Source organism: Gallus gallus, chromosome Z (genome assembly GCF_016699485.2).
Source record: "Gallus gallus isolate bGalGal1 chromosome Z, bGalGal1.mat.broiler.GRCg7b, whole genome shotgun sequence".
In the NCBI taxonomy this organism is placed as follows: domain Eukaryota; kingdom Metazoa; phylum Chordata; class Aves; order Galliformes; family Phasianidae; genus Gallus; species Gallus gallus.
The window spans coordinates 65382025-65392193 of record NC_052572.1 but is presented as its reverse complement, the minus strand read 5'-3'; the positions used below and the strand labels follow the sequence as shown (position 1 = coordinate 65392193).

At 37.6% G+C, this 10169-nt stretch overlaps 1 long non-coding RNA gene across 1 annotated transcript; it reads left to right on the top strand.

Moving 5' to 3' along the window:
• Nucleotides 1-5228: 5228 nt before the first annotated feature.
• LOC121108584 lies at nt 5229-9714 on the top strand. Its single transcript, XR_005843213.1, has 3 exons — nt 5229-5592; nt 6531-6670; nt 7335-9714. It is a non-coding gene; the product is annotated as an uncharacterized LOC121108584 (long non-coding RNA).
• The last annotated feature ends 455 nt before the right edge of the window (nt 9715-10169 follow it).

The window sequence follows — 10169 nt, the reverse complement described above, 5'->3', positions numbered from 1 at the left end:
GCATGCTTACACTGAAATCAAAGTGACAAAATCAGTTTATAATCTCACACATGCTGTCACACATGATTAGCTATATGACATTGAGTAATATGTCTGGGGAAAAAAAAAAAAGTAATGGATTTGAATGATGCCTTAAATATACATGAGTATTTATCAAATTGTGGTTCAAATCTGAGAATTTCATGCTACTCACGTTTTGTTGTTTAATATTGTATACATATATAGAACACCAAATAAATAAGAATTTGGCAACAAGTTATGATTGGTGGAAATGATCCAAATCAATATCTCTTAAAGTCAGACTTCTGAGGTTCTAGAATGATAATTGCTTTGGATTTCCTATCTTTGCAATGAAAATCACATCTTAAAATTTCCCTTTGTTAGTTTGGCAGGAGAAGGAAAATTTATTCAGAAATAATCACAGTACCCTGTCTCATTGTTTCAAAATTTAAAAAATATAGTGTGCCTCATTTAGAAAGAAGAAAGAGGAGAACTTGTGAGCTGAGAAAGTTTAAGAAGAGAAACTGAAGAATAAGTAGGACACTAGGGATTCCAGTTCCTTGTATTCACAGCAGAAGGATTAAAAGCCCAAAGTGTGCATTATAGAAGAGAGCTAATATCAAACTCCCATTGGTATGCATGAGACAGTGGCATGGAGTTTTCTTTATGGAAGTAAATTTTCTAGAAAAACTAAACCCACCAAAACAGCAGTTGAAGAAAGCAGAAAGAAACTGGAAGTTAACTCTCAGTCAGCTTTTTCCAGAGTGGAGTGGAGAAGGAAGAGAAAACCACAACAGTAAGATCAGTGAAATAGGATGGTAAAGATAGCTGCACCCAACAACCTGTCTAATTTTATTTCTTTCTTTATTTTCATATGGCTCTGTATTTTAATTTGCTAATCTGAATCTTAGAGATATGGCAACCAGAATTTATTTTCTCATTATTTCTAAAAAGGCCAAACATTCTAAAATGACATGATATTTCTTATGCAATTATTTATGCAACAGTATATTAACATATAAAGAACGACATAAAAAAAAATAGTGCAAGAAATCCATTACTATCATGTGTTCATATGAGGGAGAAAAATTACCTAAGTCCTGGACCAAGTAATGCAATTAAGAGCAAGTGCCAACATCATGTAAATTAATATAAAAAATATTTTATTTAGACAAGATATACATATATCTTTGCTGCTGAGAGGATTTTATAATCTTACTAGAGGTTCCTAATGTAATACATTTATGGCTAAAGACACTTTTCCTACCAAACCATTCCTGCAGAACTCTGCAACTGCAAATTGCCACATTAAGCCAAGTGCTGTAGAGGTTACCATTTTTCCAGGTGGGATTTTACTGTACATGGAGAGCTGTAGTTACTACCTACAAAAATATACAAGGCAGCTTGGCTTCATTATGGATTTGACGATTTTTGTGTAAGAAAATTCCCTTGGAAATGAGGAAGAGATGGCTTTCTTGTTTCTCCAGAGAATAGCCTTAAATCTTAGAAGAGTACCTGGCTGGCATCTCTCAAAACATCTCTCTCTGTGACATTTCTTAGCTTTCTGTAGAATGGAACCTTCCCAGATTTCCAAGATCAGAAATCTCTGTCTTCACAGGATCACAGAACTGTAGGCTTGGAAGAGACCTCTGCAGATCATTGAGTCCAATCCCTCACTAAAGCAGGTTCCCTACAGTAGGTCATACAGGAAAGCATCCACATGGATCTTGAGTATATCCAGAGAAGGAAACTCCACAGCCTCTCTGGGCAGCCTGTTCTGGTATTCTCTTACCCTCACAGTAAATGAGTTCTTCTTTCTGTTTGTGTGCAACTTCCTGTGTTGCAGTTTTTTGCACATTGCCCCCTGCTCTGTCACTGGGAGCCACCAAAAAGCCATCCACTTGGCTCCCATCATTAGATATTTATAAGCATTGATAAGATCCCTTCTCAGTCTTCTCATCTCCAGGCTGAATATACCCAGGTGACTCAACATTTCCTCATAAGGATGCTCTAGGCCCTCAGTCATCTTTGTGTCCCCCACTGGACTCTCTCTAGAAGTCTAGTCTCTTTAGTCTTACTGTTTTTCTTACAGAAATGCTTCTGAGCATGTTCCTGATGGGAAAGAGAGACACAAAGACACAAAATAGGTCTTACTCCCAGTTATTCAGAGACATTGCTTCTAGAGTCTGCTATTCTAACAAAATAGAAACAGATTTTCTATAGCTGTCATTCATTCTTCTCTTCTCCTAAGTTAGTTTGAAAGCTCTGAATGCAGAGTGGTATTTAAGTAAGTGCTGATAAAGGATTTTTATTACCTTTCAGAAGGTAGACGTAAGGGAAAAACAAACTCAAAAAATAAGCATTTTAATTGTTCTCAAAGTATTTAAGTTTGGCTAAGATGTGTTTTTTGTGGAATAGTCTTCAGTTCCCATCCTTAAAAAATACTTGATCAGACTCACTTGTGTTAACACTGTGACGTAACCAGTTCTTCCTCCATATGGGAATGCTCTCAAGGGCAGCACACTTGAGTGTTTTGAAAGGATTAAGCAAGAAGGAAACAATCACTGTTCTCTTTTGGCTTCTTGATTTTTGCAAATGTGAATTGTTTTCATTCTAATGAAGGAAGCACAGGAATTTAGATAGGAATCTATGGCATTCACTTGCATCTGCATAGCAGATATTGTATGTTCCAGAGACCAATACTTTTCCATTTCTCTTCACTATTTATTTATTGTCAAGGGAGACATATTACGAAGAAAGATTTTGTTCATTTTCTTGCAATGGATAGTGCAGCAGAATAAAATTGCTAATTACAAATCAAAAATTCAAAAGAATTTTTCCAGGAGTTACAAAAGAAATTTGCCAGCAACAGATGCTGTGCTTCAGCTGAAAGGTTTCACTCCAGCTCAGGTTAATCTGTAGTTTAGTAACTGCTGAGGGTAACAGAGACAGATGAGGTACAATTGGCCATCATTCCTTTGTTGCGAAAGCAATTGTAAGGGGGCAGAACCTGACTGAGTGACTCTCTAGAACTAGGGACTGAAGGATGGAGTTCTAATTGAATTGCTTCAGACAACTTTGATTTACAGCACTGAATCCTGCATTGTGTGTAAATGCAGTGGTAGCTATCTGAGAACTCTCCTGAATAAATTATCAATTTATTAACAGTTCATAGGTAAGTCTCATTTCCCCTTAGCGCTCATTTGCAGCAGTAAACTGACAATTACTTAATTCCCATATTTGTTTGCTTACTTCTACCAAGCCTCATTTAATAAGTTGAGATAAAACCCAATGTAAAATTATGCACTGTGATACAAATGGATTAGAAAAATCAATCATCTGTGTTTTATTGGAATTAATCTCTGCTACAAACCAATGATTCAATATTTGCAGTCTTCCAGAAGTTAGATTGTTATTATTACCCAATAGGAATAATGAATTTGGGCAAAGCTTTCCCATGTGATCTTTATAAATGTGTTAGATAGTTACAGTTGTAGAGTGGTGACATCTAGGTCCAAGTCTCCCTGTTTAGGGAGCGGGCTTGAAAGGTTCATAGTGGCAGTATTTGTGTGTTAATGCCTACCCTGTGCACCTTCTAGGACAAGTCAGTGTGCATTAGCCTTAGCTTCTCTTCCTAATTTCAAGTTCAATGCCATCTGTGTAACCCAGCAACAGAATATCTTGTTTCCCACTCTCTTTCTGTGCTCATACAGGATCCTCAGATGTGAATGGTTTAAAGCCCCTTTGTGGATCCCAGAACTATTAGTGAGCCCTGGTGCTCCAGTGAAACCAATGACTTAATGGGGTGGAGGTTAGTCTTGCCCTCTTTTGTTTACCTTCTGGTATTTTTTTATTGGAACTTTAAACTGTGATCTTTTCTTCCCCTAATAAATACTGGCCACACAATTCTCACAGACCGGTTTATTGACTGTATGTATTGTTCTTTTCTGAAATACAGTTTGAATCTTTGCTCAAGGCAAAGCAAACTGAAAGCTGCAATTTTCCTGGGAACATTTAGGTACTCCGAATTGTGAGAAGAACTAAAATAAAATAGCCAGCAAACATATCCAAAATGAGGCTGGAGGAAGAAGCAATCTGAGAACGTGGGAATATTTGCAGTATTTTCTTCAGGTCTGTATCTTTTTATTCTCTCACCTTATTTTTACTTCAGGCAGGAGTTTATCAGGCCAGGGGATTGTGAGAAACAATTGGTGATACACGAGCTAACTGACACATGCATGCTATCTAACAGTAACCATCCCTATAAACGCACTGTAAATGATCGCTGGTATAGAGAAGAGAGAACTCTGTGGATTGAAAGAACAAGAAAGTTGCAGAAGTCAGCATTTTCTGGCCTGCGTTCATGTTTTGCTCCATGTATTAAGATCTCAGATTGATTGCAGATACTGAGTGCCTGGGTTAAATCCCCTCGTATTAGATCTGTTCCTTAAAACCTTTTGGGAGTCACAAAGAGAAGTATAGGAAGTCAGAAAATGTCACCTGGGCTTTAGTCTATAAAGGAGCAGTCAGAAGAGTAAACATACAATAATTCACACCATAAATTGCCATTCTTCCTGAAACAGCCCTGGAAAGGGCTTCTCAGGAGTCGTATTTTTTCTCTTAATCACACTGACTGAAGTTCATGTGAATATCCTGGCACTGAATCAAAGGATTCTGCCTTACCCTTCCTCCTTCCCCTCTGATACTGATGCTCCAATTGCCAGAGTGAATTGCCATTCACTTTCTTTGCTGCCATAGATTAGAGTCAGGGATTTGGACATGGTGAGATGACTCCAGTAGGTTAATGTTTCTAGTCTAATATATCTGTCAACTGCGAGGTACCCTACACGCCTGCTACTCACTCCAATGGATACCTAGCAATGGAGTGGTATCTGCCTTTATGATGGTAATCTCAATAGGAAATAATAGCTACTTCCATGATTATAGCTATGTAACAGCAAAATGATCAAAATTAACTCTTTAAAAAGTAACTAACCTCTAAGATCATATATATATACTCTTATTTTCCTTGAGCATTAGGAACAACTCATAATGAAAAGTCTGGGAAAGGACAACTTAATGGGAGCAATAGAGTGGATTGTGTATGGTAATCGCTGAATAAAATTCTGTTTCTTTCTGGTGTTGAAAGCTGAAATAAGCCACTCCCTTCTGAATCATAATAGATTTTAGTTCTGGTGAGATTCTCTCTGTTGTGATTGTGTGCTCATTGCATTCTAACATGTAGTACATCACAGCAAGCTCTGCTTTGTTCCTTATTAAATGTTACTTCATTACTGTATAACAAATGAGACTTCAGATACATAAAATACATCAGCCTCAGTTGCAGCGGCATTCTTGGAGTACCATTAGCACACTTTTTCAACACTAGAGAGTACGCTCTCCAGTGTACTCATCTGGCAGGCACATTGCTATCACATGCTTTTCTGCTGTAAACCATTGCAGACGTAAAAGAATAAATAGCATGCCTTGTCCTCTGGATTTTCAAGGTTGTATCTCAAGGAGAGACAAGGTTTGATACGTATATTCAGGAAGTACAGCAAAGCAGAGAGACAGACTGTTTTATCATGATAGGTAAGGTACATGTGTGCCAGGATCATGTCTATTGTCTGCATGGTGCACAGGCTGGCCCCTTACTCATGGAATGCCCCTTCACAACAGTCCCCAGACGGGAAGTCTTTTTCTGATACTTAGATGATAATTTGGGGGCAATAATTATTTCCCTCAGTCTTTAGAGAGAATCTGAAATGACTGATATAAACTGCAGCAAAAGAAGATCTAAGAAAAGCAAAGGCTCTTATCTGTTTAGGAATGGGGAAAAGCCACTCCAGACAACTAAATTAACGTGATGGATGATTGTATCTACTCATTCTTCTGTTCACTGAGTTTTGCTGCTTAAGCTGTTTCTAAATGTGAATATGCTAATGCATGGATGCCATGGCAAAGTTCATCAGAAAGTTGAGAAATTGTAAAACCCAGTTAGCGATAGAGAGCTTGCAGAAACCGTATTGTCTTGAATTAGGAGAGATGGATCCATGTAACAGGTTCTCCTTTGCAAACTGGCAGCCATTCTCTTAGTTATACTTCCACATAAAGAGCGACATGTTGGTGATTTAAGTCCAAGACCTCCACCATTCAAGCATTTAATAGTAAGGGCCAAAGTACTGAACAGTCGTGGTGTTTCCTGACTGTGGTAGCTGTCAGAAATACTAAGAGACATTTTTCTTTTATCTTTTACATTTTATTCATTTATTTGTAAAATAGAAATTTTTAGTTTCAGAGCAGTTCTTTTAAGGAGGCTGACAATGGTGGGGAAGAAATGGGCTTTACTTTTCTGCAGACAGAGATGTATGACTCTGGATGAAAGCTTACACTGGGATCGAGTACTTGTGAAAGAACTGACAGAAAGACAATACCTGTCTAATTTCACAATAGAATTTTAATTCAAAGCTGAAATGAATCAAAGCACATTACATGCAGATAATATCTCATTTTCTCCTGTTTTACTTCAGAAATTACATACAGTGGAGCAGATAAGCATTGTAAAAATATCCAAGTCAATTCTCAAGGAAGAAGAAAATTTGCAGGTGTCTTTGTTAATTGTATATCTGAAACTTCGGCATGAAATATGTTGTGTCTGCCTAATCATAAGGTAACTATGAGAAGGTTCAGTGCACCGTTCAGAAAATACACATCTCAGCAATCATGCATTTCTTTCTCACAGTACCATTGTAACACAATTTTTATTATGTAGTTTGCACTGAAAGTAATGCCTGTTACTTATTTCCATGGAAACTACAACAGATACAGAGATCACAGTAACACTATTTGATAGAGCAAATTATCAGCTACAATACAATATTTTTCAACACAGTCACTACTATTATGTTTTTTCACCAGTAACAAGAGTCTGCAGGCCACACTGGTTAAGACATGCACCAGTGGCAGTGACCCACTGTCACTGTCACACCACTCTCTGCCTCACTGTGCTCACATCCACTGTTTGGTCATTTAGGAAGCACTGATGAATGTCAGTGGGTGCCATTTTTTCTGCAAGGATGAACTCAATTCTGCACTTTTGTTCCGGGTGCATTGCCATGTCAGACACCATTCTGTCAGACTGCCTCTCTGCTGCCATCCATCACACTGCAACAAAATGTAACAAGATATTGGTGGGAAGATTCACCCTCTACTGCCATACTATCAACATCTGCCTCTCATGTTGTGAGCGAACATAATAAAATAGGAGGCATTACTTTTGGAGCAGTCCTAATCAGATTTTTTTTCTAATATGTCCATTTTCTTTGTGTTTTTAGAAACAGTATAACCTGCAAGATTTTCCAGAAGTTCAGTGCTACTGTTCACTTGGATATGTTTCCCAATGGAGCTGAAGATTGGTAAATGAAGAATCATCCAAGTTAGAAAAGACCCTAAAGACCATCAAGTCCAGCTGCCAACCTGACCAGATGAGTCCCATCACAAACCCAAGTCTCTTATTGCCAAATACACACTTTTCCCAAATACCTCCAGACACTGGAACTCTACCACTTCAATGCAATGAAGTGTCCTCCTCTTTTCTTTTTCTCAAGACTAAACAGCCCCAGTCCTCTCAGCTGCTTATCATTCTTGCTTTCTAGCCTCTTCACCAGCTTTGTTACTCTTCTCTGTACACGATGATCAACATTCTTCTTGTAACAAGAGGCCCAAGACGCTTTCGACTCCCTGGACTGCTCTCTAGTGTAAACCTATTACAGTACTCCCTGAATACTTCAATGGATGAGTGAATGTGTAGTGGTTACGCTGTACTAGCTTCTGACGTATTATTACAGTGTGTTATAAGCCATCAAACAACAGTGTTTGGGACCAGGACTTAGAAAGCTCTGAGGTGCAGTGGGCAGATTTTGGACAGACATAAATGCTGCCTACAGAATTCTGGGATGTGGTGTGTGTGGAAACATCACCATCCCTTCCCCCCCCCGCCCCCAAAAAAGTATTTTTTAGGAAATAAACGCTCAATACAAAGTATATATGACCTTAGTATTAAGAGATCTAAGTTTTATGTCTACAGAATATGAGTTCATACCATTTTCTCCTGAAGGTGATGCATGTGGAAATACACTCATTGGAGACGCTCTTTTTATCGATCATGTTTGAGGATAATCATGTAGGTAAATTGCTAAAGAAATAAAATGCTGTGTGATTAACATACCTCTAACACCTTTCTCCCTAATGCCAAAGATAATTTACTTGTTTTTAAATGCACTGTTGATTCTCCTTTTTTACAACATAATTTGAGCTATAAACAGTGAAACCTCTTGACACTTTGATTACATGTAGATGTCAGGCAGTGAAATGTAACAGCCATTGGAGGCATTTTAGAGAATTTTTCATCCAGTTTTCTGTGTTTAAAGCAATTAGAACTAATAGTATTTCCTCTCACACTTTTCAGAACCACTTTCATTTTACAGAATTGCTATTTAGATTCTAAGTGGAAGAGCTAAGAAAATTATTCTCATACTGCCTCTATATGGTTACAGTTGAAGGAAGGAAATATTCTAACTTTCCACAGGATGGATTTAAAGTAAGGAGTGGCTCTGGATTTTGAACATCATGATTCCAGTATGTTGAACCTGATCAATAGCAGTGACAGTAGGAGTCTAAAGGTTTGGAATGAATACTGTTGAAATCAAAGGGAGGCAACCAATTAATTTCTGAGAACTTAAAGTAGAATTTTTCAAGTGTCATTTTATTTCATGTATATGAATCTGATGAAATCAGATCATACTGTGCTCTCAACTGCACGCCATCTTTTGTGGAGGAAAACCTGTTTTCCTGCCTGAGTTTGCTGGATGTGGACTAGCAGGTAGGAGGTAGAAATATATGAAAAGAGAAGGAAAATCAGTCTCATGATTTGAAGAGTGGTGATGGGAGAAAAGCTACCTCTTGGTGGAATGAAAAAAGGGCTGAAGAATTGTAAGCCAGTCTCCTCAATTTCTGTTTTTAGTGTATGTGGGTGAAGATGTATTTCCTTTTTACTGGAAATGTGTTTGTAAGAATGTAATGTAATATGAGGACATTGGTAACAGTCAAATTGATTTGATAGCACTTTTTGACAAAACCATCTAGTTTTCTTCTACAGGTTGTATATATTGGAATTGTTCACTTCAATAAGGCTTTTTACATGGTTCATACAAAAGTCATTTGTTTATGTTAAACAGTGTATTCTAGCTACACCACTACAAGGTGGTGTTAAACAGATGAGAAAAATGTGTCTAGAAAACAGCAATGAATATTTCACTGTCAAAACTGAAACTATGAAGTGGGGTACTATATAAGTCCTAGTCCTTGTAAAAATCAGTAGGTTCACTATTAACACAGACAATATTAAGTTTAGTAACCTTGAAGGTGAGCTGATAGGAAAGAAGGGCCTACAAGTCCCTTGAAGACAAGCTAAAAAAGTAAGAACAAGGCTACAAAGAACAAATGACCCAGCAACCACTTCCTCATTGTTCCTATAGCTGTTGTTCACTATTGACCAGTCTTGACTATATGAAAAACTTTTAACAGAGAATGTTCAGCACTGTTCAGTGCACAGTAGAATCTCATTTGAATATTGCTATTTTATAGTTGGATGTGTTGTGTAGACAGAAAATTCTTTATGTAGGACTTAATTCTGATTAAAATTGAGTACTGCAGTCACTAGAGTGACTCTTCCTGCTGTGTGTTTTGCCACCTAAAGACTTGCCATTCAAAATGCTTCTTTCCTTAGAAATTAAATAGAAGACATAAACTGACCTGGAAACTAAATTAAAGAAAAGCACTTTAGTGGGCCCATGGATCTGGGACAGAAATGTAATTAGTATTTCTGGGACTGAGAGGGCAAAGGTGAACAGGTGCTCATTCATCATGGGTTATTCCAGCTGTGCCAACGAAACATTCTTTTTTCACAGGAGTTACTATCAGCAGTGCATCACAATCAAAGTGGACAAGAAAAGAGAAAACTCCATCTTTTCAAGGGTTTAAATCCCTTAGCCTCGAAGAAGAAAATGAAATGAACTATAGATAAGCTTTTTCCTCAATTGAAAGTGCCAGAAACAATATTCTAGCCTTCCAAACTGAGGAAATTATCTACAGAAGAAAAGCGTCCGTTT